The sequence below is a fragment of the Prunus mume genome, linkage group LG5 (assembly GCF_029339155.1).
Source record: "Prunus mume cultivar Tortuosa linkage group LG5, ASM2933915v1, whole genome shotgun sequence".
NCBI classification, from domain to species: Eukaryota; Viridiplantae; Streptophyta; class Magnoliopsida; order Rosales; family Rosaceae; genus Prunus; species Prunus mume.
Genome location: NC_142702.1, coordinates 6,395,208 through 6,412,279, shown reverse-complemented (window position 1 = coordinate 6,412,279; position 17,072 = coordinate 6,395,208). Strand labels below are relative to the sequence as shown.

Below are 17,072 nucleotides of genomic sequence, written 5' to 3'. Positions count from 1 at the left end.
TCCAGTGTAACATTAATCTAGTACAACCATCACTTTTTCAGTTTTCTTTTCTTCTCCAAGTTTTGCTTTTAAGTACCGATTAGATATTTGCATCTACATCCCTTGTCCCTATTTTTTGGGCTGCATTATGATTGTTGCATTTTTCCTTTTTTACTATGTTTCTAATTCTACATACTAAACAAAAACAACTTAACACTTCTCTAATATTACAAAGGACTCGTAACTAAAGTAGTTAAAAGTAGTCATCGAAAACTTGAGATTATGTGACCTCTCCCCTAATATCACGTGTTTTTTTTTCAAGGTTCTTAGATTTAGGTCCAAAATGATTACCTGTCATAGGGTTTAGTCCACGCGTTTTTTTGTTTTAGATGTAGGTCCTTTGATTTTTATTACTTTTTTTGTTGTGTTGATTTTTCCCTTTGAGATAAATAAGGAAAACACATTGAAAATCTAAATTTAATTCATTATTTCCTTATAATTGAATTTCAGAATTTGAATTTTGAATTATTTCCTTCATAATATTTACCTAATATATGGATAAAATACAATTTAATCAATGAAAGTAAAGACCCACATATTATATTTCAAGCACCGACATGAAATTATGTAATAATGTTATTATTAGAAACAAAAGAAAACTTAGTGATAAATCTTGTTACTTGTAAGTCAAGAACATAAATTCGAAGACTACCTACAAATTAGAAACATAAATTAGAAGACTACCAATACGCCACATACAAAAATAGACAAATAAAATTTTATGTTACCTATAAAATAAAAGATGTACATAAAATACTATTATATGTTGTCGAAAATATGTTAAATTTGTTTCCTAAACTCATATACATGAACTAAAACTGCTAGATTTTATGTATATAAGTCCATAATCTTTCACACAACCTAAAATACATAGAAGACATACATGGCGCCATCTTCCTTGAGTACACGATCTCTGAACTCATTCAATTGCAATAGCAGCAACTTTGGCAAAAGACACAAAAGGCTCAAGACTTCTACTCTCTCTCAGAAACTATTTCAGCTCTCTTTATGATGAGATTAGGTTTAGAGAACATATCTTACAAGAGCAGGGTCTTAAGCTTATACAGAGCTAGGTCAATTCGTCTCTACTCATCACCAAGGGCCGACTTGACTAACAATCTAAGCCCATCAAGCAATGGTTCACGTAAAAAGAAATAAATAAGACCCCTTTAATTGGATTTAAAACTTTCTTTATTTCACAAAGTTTTGGGCCACAAGATATAACCTAATTTAAACTCTTATCAAACCTGATATAACTTAGTACTGAGTGCACCGATCTAAATAGGAATATAACAAAACACCTACGATACACCAAGTTGAGAACATAGAAACATATATATGTTACTTTACCTACACAATAGGGTAAACTTAGGTGCCTACAACAAATTTCATAAGCATAAAAAAATAAATTAATTTATAAATTTATAAATAAATAAAAACTTGTATAAAAAAACTAGATCAAGAAAGAAAATATGATATACCTATTCTGATGACAAATAAGAAAACTCAACAATTAGAATTTTTTTTTAGTATTAGTACAACCCAAAATTCAAGAATACAACCTATAATGAAAAAGGATTGAGATCAAGAAAATAACAAAATTCAACCTAACGAAAAATAAAAACTAAAAAAAGAATAATGAGATAATAGTAAGAAATTGAATTACCAAACAAGAAAAAATGTCACTACTAGCACCAGTGGCAAGTATGTTAATGTACCTAATATGTAGGTTGCAAGAAAAAGATCTCGTAAACTCTAGCCTCCTTCTCTCTCTCACTCTCTTTGCGTTGTGTGTTCTGGGAGAGAGGCAGGAGGTCAATCTCTCTCTCTCTCTCTCTCTCTCTCTCTCTCTCACCCTCTTTGCTTTGTGTGCTTAGATCTGTTTTGGATCTTGGATTTTTTTTTTACCAAGATCTACTTGGATCTTTGATTTTGTTGGTTGGCTTTTCGTTAAAAGGTGAGTGACTGCAATCTAGGTGGTGGTCTCTGTCTGAAAGGCGACGACGATGGTTGTGGTGGTGGCTTTATTCGTTTTCAGTTATTGTTTGTTTGCAGTTTTCTTATTTTGCAAAAATTGCATCAACTCCTCGTGAGTTGGGTGTTTGATTGTTTTATAGTCTCTATTTGTATTCTGTACTTGTGAGAGTTTAAAAGTTGCAGTTGTATTACGTAGATTTGGGGGCTATGATTCATGTCTACTTTGCTCATGCATGCAGCTTTTATGCCGAAATTTCTCTAGCTTTTTGTGGCATGTATGTGGATGAACCCTCTGTGGTTACTATGCTTTCATATTTGTATTACCCCTTTGTGGGTATTTGCCCTTGTGGTTGATGGTCTTTGTGCCTAATTTATGAATATAATTATTATTTTTCTTTCAAACGTTGCAAGAGTGCAACAAATATAGAGATGACATCAATTGTTGTGGAAAGCACTAAATTAAAGTTGATTAGAAAATTTCACTCTTGCAAAATTCAATAAATATATATTTTTTTTAAGTTGATTAGAAAATTTCAAAATTCAATAAATAAACATGTAATTAAAAACAAATTGAATCTGATAATAAATGTCCTATAAATAATAAATTACCCGTTTTAGACTTCAAGGACACAATAGGAACAAAATATACACAAATATAACTCAGCATATTAGAAAAGGAATGTTACATGGCATGATAGTCAAATGACTTGAATCGATAACAACTTTTGCTTGAATTGCACCCAACTTCTATCATCAAAATTGAACTTATGCCAAATTTTCTATATAAAAGAAACATATCTCTAATATTCAATAATATGATGGAAATTAAAACATTCTTTTGATTATGGTGTTACACATTTTTTGGTCTGTCACATTTTTCTATCGATTATTTTTGTTTTACTGTAGTTGTTTGGTTGCTTCGTTTTTATCTTTTGTGGCACCAGTAGACATAAAGTTCTACCAAAAATAGTGCGATAGTTCAAAAAAGTATGAGTGTGATTTTGATGGTTTTTATTGTGCATAGTATGAGTGTGATTTTGATGGTTTTTATTGTGCATGACACAATTCATTGGTTTCATACCTTATCAAACTAATATCCCTTCTTCTTTTTTCTTTTTTTGTTGTTGTTGTTGTTACAAAGCTATATTGGGGGAGGGGGAATCGAACCTATGACCTCGAATACATATATAAATGCTCATAATTGTACTAAGCCCACGAATCTTTTTATTAAGATTCTACTCTTATTCATGGTATTGACGATTGGGTTGTGGATATAGTTTTTGGCTATCCATTATATATCTTATGGTTTTTTATCAATAAAGTATCTCTCCTGACATAAAAATAAAAGAAATTAAAAGGGAATTTTGAACATATACCACTTAACCTATTAGAGTGTCTGCATTTACCACCTAAAGAAGTAACAAATCTGAGCTCATTTGGTAATATTTTTCAGAGAAAGTTTTCAAAAAATGAAAACAAGAAAACGAATTTGCATTTTTAAGATTCAAGAATGTGTATGCTAGCTTATTAGAAAATAGTTTCAGAAAATAAAAAACAATGAAAACATGTCTGATAGTACAATTTGAGATCAACATAAACAACGAATATACAACTTTCAATTAACATACTAAAACTAGAATAGAAATACACATCCATGTTCCCTTTATAATATATATCTATTTAGCCCATTAGGCAAAAGTTTTGTTCACCAAGTATATTGAAATTAAAGGATACAAGTATTTTTTATGGTGCGTCCCCCTTGATTTATAATTATATAAAAAATTATGGCGCGTCCAACGTGAAGATGAGTTGGGTCCACAAATAGTCATCCATTTTTGGGCATCAACAATTGTCATCTCAACAATTGCTTAAAGGTACTAAACAAGTAAAGAACCAAACAGACAATGTAATAGACAACTTGAACCAATTATCACATTTGTTGGTTCAGCAAATGTGAATATGAGCACTTTAGAATAAACTCTAATCAAGCACGCATCTCTCTCTTAAATTTAAGTTTTTCTTTTTGATGGACTCTTAAATTTCAGTTAACATACTAGAACAAGAATAGAAATACACATCCATGTTCCCTTTATATATATATATATATATATATATATCTATTTAGCCTATTAGGCAAAAGTTTTGTTCACCAAGTACATTGAAATTAAAGGATACACATATTTTTTATGGTGTGTGCCTCTTGAGTTATAATTAAAAAAAATTATGACACGTCCAACGTGAAGATAAGTTGGGTCCACAAGTAGTCATTCATTTTTGGGCATCATCAATTGTCATCTCAACAACTGCTTAAAGCTACTAAACAAGTAAAGAACCAAATAGACAATGTAATAGACAACTTGAACAAATTACCACATTTGTTGGTGAGCAATGTTCAAAATATGAGAAATGTGAAGCTTGTCAAAAGAAACAATCAATAAAACCCAAACAAGAAGGTTGCTATCAATTATGATAGTGTCCAAAGAATAACACCAAGAGATAGTCAGTATAGCTCAAAAGAATCAGTTGGTGATCATACCATTCTCATATGAGGATGAGATGAAGTTAAACGAGTGAGTGATTTATATATATATATAATTTAATTTTGTTAAAAGAAATAAAAATTATACATATACTAAAACTGAATAAAAGATACTGTTCCTAGACTATTCATTCGCAATAGTAAAATGACGTTTGTGCCCCTGCTTAATTGGTTGCCCTTTTAATTATGTTCAGTAAAATGACATTTTAACCCTAATCAATAGCGACATAACCCTTTTGTCTGGTCACTGGAGAAACCAAAGCCGCTTCATCGAAGAGAAGTGAGAGAGAGAGAGGCCTCAGAGATCATAGTCGTCTTCTCCAACTCTTTCCCCGTCTCTTTCCCTTTCTCTCTGCCGCCGCCGCCGTCATCATCACAAGCACCGACTCTCCGCCACTGCGTTGGTCTTCTTCTTCAGATCCAACTCCAGCTTTCTCTCCTTTTCAGTCTCTTTCTCTCACTGATCTGTAAGTAAATTTTGCTTCATCTTTCCATTCGATTTTTGTTGCTCTTCTTTTTCATTTTTGTTGTTACTAATATCTTGGATCTTATTTGATTAGACTATAAGACATGTTTTAATTTGCTGCCCTAAAAGTCCAAATCCCTAATTTTTCCTCATCGTGGGTCTATGTTATTGATTTGCAAATTTTATCTAAATGCTGAAATTGATTTGATTGTGTTATTATTTTGATTAAATCATGTTAAACAATTTAGTTATTAAAATACTATATGATTGCTTTTGATAAGATTTTCTATTTGGTTATTAAAAATTAGTTGGTAAATACATGAAAATTGGTATTTGGATATACTGGTTCTTTTGTTACAGGGTTTAGGATAGCTCTGTTGTTTTGGTAAGCATGATATGCTGCTATTTGAAATTTTTAGGATTTAGTAGAGAACTGAAATTCTTTGAGTTTAGCAAACAATTTTCAAATCTTTGATCACAATGACTATGTAAATATAGTTATTTTGTGATTTTGATTGTTTAAGGTGACTTTTCATTGCTTAGGCAGGTTTTTAAATTAAAAAAAAAGGATTAAAATTGATGAATATTTCAATTGTTGGTTGCTTAGGCAGGTTTTGAAAAAAAAAAGAGATTAAAATTGATGAATATTTCAGTTGTTGGTTATATTTATTATTTGGTTTCACTTTTGATCTTCCTTTTTAATCGTTTTTGTTGATTGATATAGTGATTGTTTTTCTTTTTCTTTTTTATAATTGTTTTGGGTTGTGTTTGATTTATGCTCAAAAGAATTGCCCCCAGTTTTTTATTCTCTTTGTTTTTCTAAAAGACAAGTATTTAGAATTTTCAATTGGACAAAGAACTTTACATGTAATATTCTAAAAGCTGAGAGAATTCTCTGCAACTAGCCTTTGAAAATATGTTGTTGTCAGTGTTCTTCTAAAAGAAAAAGCCAAGTCTAAGACTATGAGGATTAATTCCTTATCATTGTGGCAGGCATGAAAAGCTTTTACTTGATCGAACAACTTGGCCAATAGGCAATCTAATACCAAGAAAACTAACAGAACAATGGATGATGGATTTTGTATTATATTCAAAAGTCTTGATTTGCCTCATTTTAATGCCAAAAAGTTGAAAAATCTTGATATTGGATCATGCATTAAAGAATATAGTTTCAAATGGGATTTGAAATGTCTTATTTAGTGTTAGTATCCAGTGAAATACAATGAATATAAATTAAGGAAATGGATTCTTCAAATTTCTTGCTGGGGGAATTTGCTGCCCATTGATCTACAATTCTACTATCATTGTTAATTAAATTGATTAATTACTTCATTATGGCTGCATTGCGATATTGCCAATGTCGAAAAGGATTTGCATTTGAGAGATGTTATTCTGTTTTGTTTTGTCTCTGTTTGTTTTTGTTTTCTAGGATTTTTCCTTTGTTTTAGTAGTGGACTAACAAAGTTGAAGCATCTCATATAAAAATGCTGAACATGAAAACATATTTGAACAATTTTGGGACTAGAAAATCAAAACCTTCAATTTTTTTGATTTTTTCTTTCTTTTTCTCCTCTTCTTTCTTAACCATGTCTACTTTTGATGTTTTGTAGGTTGTGTTTTGCTGCTTTAGATAGAGCCGTTTGGTGGTTGTTTTTGGTTCTGTTAAACAAGAGGTTCGTATCTATGTTGAAAAGAAACAAAAAATGAACACATGATCTAAGCTTCAAAAACTTTTATGTTTTTGTTCTCTATTTTAGAAACACTTGCTTTTGTCCCCAACAAAAAACAACCAATTCATCAGCTGTTGATGGATCACTCTAAATTGTGTAATGATCTATTGTTGTTAATATTAGTTTTTTTAATTTTTAATTTTTTGTTTTTATGTTCATATGTTTTTATACTAATTTTGTGTAGAATATATTCATTTGGTGATTTCATGTTATAGACATTAAAAACTGTCTCAATAGCTATTTGATGTGTTTTACTGCCAATATATGAACATGAATGAATATATAACATAAAAAGAAAGAGATACCAACATGATGATGTTGATGACTGCTAGATAATTTTGTACACATCTTTATAGTGATAAAAGCCTTTTCTTTTTTCAGATTCAAAACACAATGAACATTGCTTCTATCCGTGATCTCCAGCAGTTTCAGTTCAGCGTTACAATTAGAGTTCGTGTGTGTAGAACATGGAGACCAAAAGTCTTCAAATCAGATAATCAATTTTCTGGTTTACAATATATCTTGGTAGATACAATGGTGAGGAAATCATTCCCTTATACTATTTCAACTTAAATAGTAACACGACATACATGAATTCATATATTTGCTTGGACAATGATGTTTGGCTATTAACGCAACTCTTATTAAACAATTCTTTTTGTTGATTATGCAATCTAACCCCTACCATTTGTCATAACAAATTTTTATAATTTTACAATCTAATCGTTAACAAATTTGTTTACTTTTGGCCAACAATTTACTTTTAAAATGTTATTGCTTTCAATTGAATGCACATCCATAGTTAAACAACTCAATTCATTTGCAATACCTTTCTTCCTCATTAATCGTCAATGCATTTGTTTTAACTTTTTCCTTTATCCATTTTTCCCCCTAATAATTGAACATATTTTTCATCTCTGGGTAGCACTCCTTTTTCTACTTTGTTGGTTTAGCCAACCCCATTGTAGTGAGTAGAAGGAGATTTACAGTTTCATATTTCAACCCCATTGTAGTGGATTAGGGTTTCTAAATGCCAGTTAATCACTTTGAATCTCAATGTTGTTGTTACTGATTAGCTGTGATTTTCCCCAAAAATATGTAGCTTAAGTGTCGATGAAGTACTCATCAATATGCTTGCTCAATGTTGTTGTTCTTTGAATCTGTGTTTTGTTGTGATATTCGGATTTCTCATACATTAGACCATGCTTCCTCTTTTTGGTTCAATATTGAAAGCATTTAGGTTTGATCTGTTTACTATCTCTAATTTTTGGATCCTAATGGAACTTCTTTGATTATATATGTTGTTTCTCCAGAGCACCGATGAAAAAAGCATTTAGATTTGATGGGTTTGATGTCAATGGTATGAATCTCTCTCTCTCTCTCTCTCTCTCTCTCTCATTTTGGTTTTGTTTTTGGTTCACCAAATGGTTTTCGTCTATTTTGATTTTCTGATTTTTTTTAATTATGTTTCGGGGCTTAATCTCTCTCTCTCTCTCTCTCTCTCTGTGTCTTTTGGATATTGTTAGAAAATTAAAACAAATTAACAAATTTCCTTTTCTCTCCATCTTTGATTTCGCTTACCTAAATTGCATTTGTTTTTTTGGCATCGGCATATGGTTTCACTTTAATTTCTGGATATTCTTAGGTAACGCTATGATTTTGTTCTACAATGCCATTTTTACAGAAAATATTCTCTTTTTCTCTTTGGGTGATTTTGTTATCCATTTCTTTTGCTTTTTCGTTCTGGCTAAGCTTTTACTACAAGCATTACCGAACCTCACTGTGCATTTCATATTAGTTTTTGGTTGTTTTGATTTCAATTTAAGTTTCATTCTACATGATGTGTAATGTTAGAATTCTTTTGTAGTTACACTGTTAGAATCCTGAAATTTAAGTATTTGCTTCAAGTTGGTTGTATTTTGAGGCTATGTAATTATGTGGTTGTTGTACTTCATTCTAATTACTGTTTATTTCTTTTTTTTTTAAGTATGAATCACAGTTAGGCAGTCATCCAATTGCTTTAGGTATGACTTATGAAAATTAAAAAGTTATTCAAATCTACATGTCTTATTGAAACTTTGGAATTTTATCTCAACAGATTCAATGGTCTCTCACCTCTCTGACAAGCAATCACTGAAGCAAAGAAGCGAAGATAACTTTTAGGTTAATGTTTCTTCATTTTGATTTATTGACATTTTTTTTCCCTTTTTGTGTTGCCTCAAAATTCCTTCACAAAATTCGACTTGGCTCTACTACTACGTGTTTTCTGCTATCTTTCCTTCTGTTTTTTCCCCCTGATTTAATTTCAGGCTTCCATGAAATTTTGATTGTTTCAGGAGAGCTTGGGTACGAAATCCAAATACGAGAAGTGGTCGTTCGCCCAAATTGTTTAACCATTCTTCGCTTTGAAGGTATAATTCATGATTGCCTCTCTTCCTTATACTCTTTACTCTCTTTTTTGGTATTGATTTCTTTATTTTTGTAATGTTTGTTTGCTCATCATTTTTGCATTTTCATGTATGTATATTTCTTTTCTTCCACAACTTTATACACATGTTACATAATTTCATGACTCGCAGCACCGCGCGGGTCCTTTTGCTAGTAAAAACTGAATTGTATATTTGTTGATAACATGGAGGCTGAAACGGAAGGGTTTGGACATTTCATATGTCCCAAGTATAGAGGCCATTGCAATAGTACCAGCACCACTGAGAAGGCATAGCACTAGCAGTCATGTTTGTGTGTGTGTGTATTTTTTTTATTTTTTATTTTTTATATTTACAGTTTATTATAAATCAAGGTCGATGCACCATAAAAAATACGTTTATCCTTTAATTTTAATGTACTTAGTGAACTAAACTTTTGCAAATGGGCTATACATATACATATATATTATAAAGGGAACTTGGGTATGTATTTCTATTCTAGTTCTAGTATGTTATCTTTAATTTAAGAGTCAAGGAAAAGGAAAAAACTTAAATTTAAAAGATATATGCGTGCTTGCTTAGAGTTTATTTTAAAGTGCAGTTTGCAACCAATGAGGCTTTGAATGTTCTTTTGCATCTTTGGCACCGGCATTTTGAGCAATGATTTGATCTTTTTAGGATTGGCTTTATTGCCCCTTTAGCTGATCATGAAGCCGAGGAACTTGTAGGAAGATTTGCCGAAGGTGCACTTTGTAGGATTGGGAAGCATCTTATATTTATTTAAGATGCCGAACATGAGTGAAAGGTTACAAAGGTGATGATCGGTCTTCTTACTCTTGATTAACATGTCTTCGACATACACTTCCATGGTATGACCAATGTGTTTGGAAAAAATTTGGTTGACCAATTGTTGGTAAGTGGTGCTGACATTTTTTATGCTAAGGGACATAACGCTATAGCAATAGAGGCCTTTATCGGTAATGAAGGTGGTATGCTCTTGATCGGTGTGATATGCATGAATATCTTGTTGTACCCTGCCTCTGCCTCCATGAAATAGAGAAGTTCATGACCGGTAATAGCATCCACTAGTTGATCGATTCTTGGTAAGGATAAATTGTCTTTAGGACATGCCCTATTGAGATTGGTATAATCCTGGCACATACACCATGCACTCTTTGATTTTTCCACCATTGTCGAATTGGCGAACCACACTGAATATGTCACTTTTCTTATGAATATGATATTGCGCAGCTTGTCTACTTTGGTCAGCTTCATGGTTTCGACCGTTCTCAACACTTAGGATTTAAGGGTACCCGATGACACACGTATAGTTCTTGCTCAAGTGACTGCTGACATCGGTAAGTGGGTCACCACACTGACAATGTTGATTTGTTGATTGGCCTTTAGGGTCAAGGCGACCCAAGAGCAACAACGCCGTGAGTCTTTACAATTGGTCCACATCCTAGCTGCCCAATAGACCTCACTAAAGCCTACCTAAGAGAAAAGCAAACAAAAAAGAACCCTAATACAATTTCAGTGGCATTTACGAACTCACTCGGTTCTCTTGTTCTGCGCTGAGCTTGTGAGTAGTCTCGCTGTTTACCACCCCATTCTGAGGTAAGTTTTAAGGTTTAGCACATAAATGTATATGAGTTTTCATATTTAAGCTTTAATAATCCTTCTTTTGTTTCATTGGAACTCAATTTCTACTGTTGATAATGGCTTTAATAATCCTTATTTAGTATTAAATATTGTACAAAAAGATAAATTGGTGGGTTGTACATTGCTTGAATTAGCAGATTATACATTGTTGTGTTAATGGGGTGGAGGTTGAATTTGTTAAATTTGACGTTACTTTAGGAAAATTTAGAGTGAATTTTAGTTTTTTTTTTTTTTTTTTAAAGTTTGTGTTTCAGTTTGTTTTAATTTTATTATACATCGAAAACTTTCCAATTATATATATATTTTTTTTCCTAAAACTGTGGATTGTTAGAGGATCCATAGTGGGAGGGTGTATAATGAGGTGTATGCTAAATATACACCCGTTGTGATCAGAATCACCCATAATGGAGAGGTGTAAACGAGTGTAAATTTGCATCACCACCATGAGATGCAAATTTAGATGTACATATACGTCTTTTTTTTATATCTCTTACAAGTGGGACCTACATGAGAAAAGGTGAAAAAAAGTGGAGCAAAAATCACATTTACATCCCCCGGAGGTGTAAGGGGGATGTAAAAGTGGCTTTACACCCCTGGAATTACACCATTCCATCCGCAGTAGGGGGTGTATTTTCGGGGGTGTAAAACCACTTTACATCCCCTTTACACCTCCCGGGGGTGTAAATAAGTTTTTTGCTCCAATGGGAAATGATGTAAAGCCACTTTTACATCCCCTTTTCTTCATTTATCCTCTCTTTTCTCAAGTGGGTCTCGCCTACAAAAGATGTAAAAATAGATGCAAATGTGCATTTTATTTTACATCTCCATGGTGGTGATGTATGTTTACAACCCTCTACATCTCCCCATTGGAGATGATTCTGATAACAAGGGGTGTATATTTAACATACACCCCCTTATACACCCTTCCATTGTGGATGCTATTAACTTACCTTGTATATTGTTTTAGTCTTTGGTTTTATTTGTTAGATTCTTACTGTTAGTTGTTTACTCTTACTCGTTTTGTTACACTATTGATCCTTTATGCTTTGTTTTTCTTCAAGTCATGTATAAATATTACATAATGGGGTTACCACCTTAATTATCAAGAACCCTACATATGAGTTTTGTTTTTGGATTTGTGTGAATCTTATTGTGGCATCTAACACCTTAATTATCATGGTTATCATTTTTTGGTTTATTTCTTCTAGTTGTTTTATATCCTACAATAAAAAGGTTATAATTCAACAAGAAGATGCACTAGTCTTTTTTCTTTTCTTTTTTGGTTCATTCAAGAATATTATTTTGTTTTTAAATTGAGAGCCCATGCATTTTTTAGTGACAAACATTGTTGACTATATTTGCCATATCCAGCAGCTGAGCAATTTGCAAAGTTTTGTCTAGCGGGTACATTCTTTGGAGAGCCCCTTTCATTAGCTACTAACATTAGAGCCAAATTTGAAGTGGTTTAGGCTATGCTTACCAAACCCTTCAAAATAGATAGCTTAGGAAACAACTGGTTTAAAGTCACTTTCTCTAATGAGAATGACTTAATATATATTTGGGAGCATCGCCTTTTAGTCTGATTACTTTTCTTATGTTTGGTATATTAACACTTAAAATTTTGTTGCTCTTGGTTAAGTTCTCTCTCTGCATTCATGAGCTTTGCATATAGGTAAATATCTGTTGAACTTTGTTTTCCTTTGTAATCATTATTGTCGTCTTTGTGTCTTTGTGTATTTTTTTTTATTTGTTTGTGAGTATTATTCCATTAACTTTTATGTTGGGTTGAATTATTTTGTATTGTAGTTATACGTTCTTTTAAATATTAATGTTATTTGTGTTTTCCCTCATTCAGGGATGATATTTAATGGCCTGGTTATTGGAGGTTCTAAACAGTGGAGGGAAAATGTATTGGGGTTACTTCGGTCGCAATCAAGTTGTTTATCATATATACCAACAAAATGAGTTTACTACATATTGGATCAACATAGCTACATCTTTATCGAGTCCATATGTATTGACGGTTTTTGAGAGTCCACCTTATTTTGATTCAATGCATGAGGTGGTATATACTACCCCTTTTGAGGGTACACTTTTGGATTGGTTTAAGGATTTGAATAGGTTAGTTACCAACAAATACGGACTTCTATCTGTGGTCAACCTCTCTGTGGGAAGCCCTTAACCAATCCTCCTCCTAATATGCTCTACAGCTATGACATCATCATATTGCAATATGTTATGTATGAAATCACCAATATATAAGTGCAACCATTCATAAATAACAAATTGCAATATGATGCTGTTATAGCTGTGAAACATATTAGGAGGAGGGTTAGTTAAGGGCTTCCCACAGAGAGGTTGGCCACAAATAAAAGTCTGTATTTGTTAGTAACTGACCTATTCAAATCCTTAAACCAGTCCAAAAGTGTACCATCAAAAGTAGTGGCGGAGCCATGAATCTTATCACAAGGGATCTTAGTGTAAAAGTCCCAGTAAGAATTTAGGATAGAAAATATTGAAACTGAAATCATAGTACTTTCATTCATAATTCATATCAAAAACAACATTACAAGCTACAATTGTCCACGACGAGGTTTCATATTTTGAAAACGTAGCACTATAGTTTCATTTTCAATACAAGCAAAAATATTTCTCTCAATATAAACAATCAAGCTATCACTCAACTATTGATCTCCCATTTTGTTCTAAAGTAGCCCCTTAATAATATTCATAACGGAAAATGCCCTCTTCAATGAAGCAGTTGTAATCGGTAAAACTAAGACAATGTTATAAGCAAACGCACATAATTGAATACTTGATGCATCATTATCTCCATAATTTTATTTGCAAGATCACCAATCCCTTCCAATTGAGAGAAATCACTACTCGAACACACATAATGAATATAAATCTCAAGTTTATCTTCAAGTGCCAAACGATCCGCATCCAAAAATTCTTGAGAATAAAATTGAGCAAGACGTAGTAGCTTTGGTTTATCAAAAGCTACAAATAAATCTTTCTCAAACATGCCAAACAAATAAGCAACTCGGTATTTACCTCATTAAACCAATCATCTAACTCCGTAATTTGCTCATCAATGACATAAATAAAGAGTTCCACACGATAATGATGACGATTTGTCTTTATTGGAGCATTACACTTTGACCTCCCTAAAAGTATAAGTGCCTCTTTCATGTTAGGAACATCAATATGATGTTCCTCATAAAAAGAAGATACTTCATTAACCAATGCATCAAACCCATTATTCCTCATCCAATGTAGTTTTTTCTTGCATGATTTCACTAAAGTCATTGCATTCACAATTTCTTGATATTTCTTTTGCAATGCTTGTGACATATAATTTGTGAGTACGAATATGAATTTCATCAAGAAAAGGTGAAACACAAACTCAAAAGTACGTATTTCTCTCATTAACTTATTTGCTTCACTTGCACTATCATTGAGATTATCATCAATAACCATTTGAAGCACATGAACCACAGATGAAAACATAGAATTGATGCTAATCAAGGTACCACATAGTGTGAGTTCCATCGTGTGTCACCGGCATGTTTGAGATTTGTTTCTTGATTTAAGCCTCGCTTCGTTATAAGACAATCATTTTCAAAAGCTATCACAAGCTCTTCTTGGAGTTGCCCTCTAAGTAAATCACACTGCTTACAAGATGCTCCAACATGATTCACCATACTATTAGCCATTGCAAAAAAGAGGCAATGTCTATATTTTTCTTTGCCACGGCAACAAGAGCTAGTTAAACTTGATGAACAAAGCAATGAACATAATATGCACAAGGTTATTCTCTCAATATCTTTGTTTTAAGGCCATTCAACTTACCTCTCATATTGCTAACACCATCATAACCTTATCCTAGTAGATTGGAAAGGCTCAAACCATTGCGAGAAAAGAATGTGTCAATAGCATCCTTTAGTGAACTTGAAGTAGTGTCGGTAACATGTTGAATACCCACAAATCTTTCAATTACATGTCATTTGTCATCCACATAACGCAACACCATAACCATTTGCTCTTTCATTGACACATCACGTGCTTCATCCACCAATATTGAAAAGAATATATCTTTTAGACCATCCATGATAGCATCAAGTGTTTTAAGGGCACATGAACTCACAAAATCTCTTTAAATGCAAGGAGCTACTAATTTGAGATTCCCCGAAGCATTTTCCATCACAACTTCTCTAACTTTATCATCATTATCTTCAAGGAATTGCAATAGCTCCAAGTCATTTCCCATATTGCTTGAAGTGACACTTTCATCATGGCCATGAAAAGTAAGACCTGGTCGCAATAAAAACTTAGTGCACTTGATTGATGTATTCAAGCATGTGCGATAAGCCTTACAAGCTTGGTCGAAGTGTTTGCTTACTGCCGTTTCAATATGCGTATTTTGATTTATCAAATTTATAACAGCTTCTCTAACTTTATTATGAACACTCCCAACTGGTTCAACATGCATCTTAAATCTTTATCCCCATTTCTTCCAATTCTTAAATCCATCTCCAGTGGAAGCTTCACTACCTACTTGTTCAAAATTGGTTTTAAAGAAATAGCAATAAAGACAAAATGCCGCATCTTTAGATATACTATAATCCAACCAATCAAACTCATCAAACCATTAAGGAATGAAGTGTCGATTAATTTATGAAAAATTAGTTTGTGGGAAATTATGACCTCTAGGTTGACAATATCTCTTTTGTAGACATGATCTTCGGACCTCATCTCTCATATTAGCATCATAATCTATTATTCAAGTTCTTAATCCAGGGTCCACTTGAAGATTACCCAAAACACCGTCTAACTGACTTTGTCTTGAACTTGAGTTCTTGAACTACCCACATTATTTGAACTATCAACATTATCTGAACTACCCGAACCCGATGATGACTTTCTCTTGAAAATCATTCCATAATAATTCTACATATACAAATAATCAAAATAAATACTCAAAATATAAACAAACCATCAATATAATCAAAATAAATATGAATTGGATTTCAATTAAATTAAATATATTATACATATACAAAATAATGAAAATAAAAACTCACAATATAATCAAACCACCAATATAATCAAAATAAATATGAATAGGGTTTCAATTAAATTAAATATGACATGACTCGACTCAAATTCTATTTTGGAATATGAGCCAAACCCTGTGCGTGTCCAACATTTGGTAGGTGCCAAGCACACTTGACCAAATTGCCATTCTAACTAAAATTCAAAAATTTCTTTAGGGTTTGACTTCTGTAAAAAATTCAGCAAAGTCACCCCTGTAAATTGCTCGTTCCCAAACTTTTTTACCTGTACAACACGCAATTCAAATATCCACAACCATTCATCATGCACAATGTTAGAATTCATGCAACCAAACAACAAATCTTTATGGCCTCAGGCCTTACAGAAATCCTAGGGTACTTTCAAAGCAAGCTAATTCAGTAAATTACAAAAGTAGAACAGTACACGAGAACATCCTACAAAGAGGAAAAGGAGGAGTGATGAGTGATGACCGCCCTGTGGTGGTGCTCTGGTACACGACTACTGCATGGGGGCGCAAAATATTTAAAAGTGTGAGTGGACAAAATAAAGTTTTGGAAAATATAATATCAACATACTAACCACACTGTTAAAACCATTTGAAAATTCAATTATATCCATGTTCTATATTCATACAAGAATTAAGACATGCATATTTATATACGTATAACTGACCATGCATTCAATCAAATCATCAAAACATTTTGAAAGCATTGTAAAGAAATAATTCCTTTCCACTTAGGTGTACCCATCATATATCCGTCAATTCCATGATTTTTATATTTATTCCCCACATTATACCGTCAATTCCTTATGTCACATAATGCGACACATCCTTGCAAGCCTCGGTGATACAAAGTCAACCTGAGCCGCATTCCTCGCAAGACTCAGGAGACACTTGGTCAACCTAAGTCGCAGTCCTCACTCCTCATGGTCCGAATATCCCTATGACTCGTGGGGTAACTGTCAAATGCGCGCTGACTCAACCGAAGGCAACTAAAATGTCTGTGGACATCATTATAACTGAAGGCAACAATTTATCCAAAGGCAACATTTGGGGTACCTATGGTGGTTTAAAAACTTTTTTTGGAAAAATTATAATTCCAAGCCATTCACGTTTAAACATAAACAGAATTTATTAAAAAAATTTGGATTCA

At 32.6% G+C, this 17,072-nt stretch overlaps 1 long non-coding RNA gene and 1 pseudogene across 1 annotated transcript; one reads left to right on the top strand and one right to left on the bottom strand.

Annotated features, from left to right (window-relative positions):
• The first annotated feature begins 7,767 nt into the window (after positions 1 to 7,767).
• LOC148916743 (uncharacterized) lies at positions 7,768 to 9,192 on the top strand. Its single transcript, XR_016127410.1, has 3 exons — positions 7,768 to 8,111; positions 8,850 to 8,914; positions 9,088 to 9,192. It is a non-coding gene; the product is annotated as an uncharacterized LOC148916743 (long non-coding RNA).
• A 4,352-nt stretch (positions 9,193 to 13,544) lies between these two features.
• On the bottom strand, positions 13,545 to 15,780 carry LOC148916742 (uncharacterized; annotated as a pseudogene).
• Between the last annotated feature and the right edge of the window lie 1,292 nt (positions 15,781 to 17,072).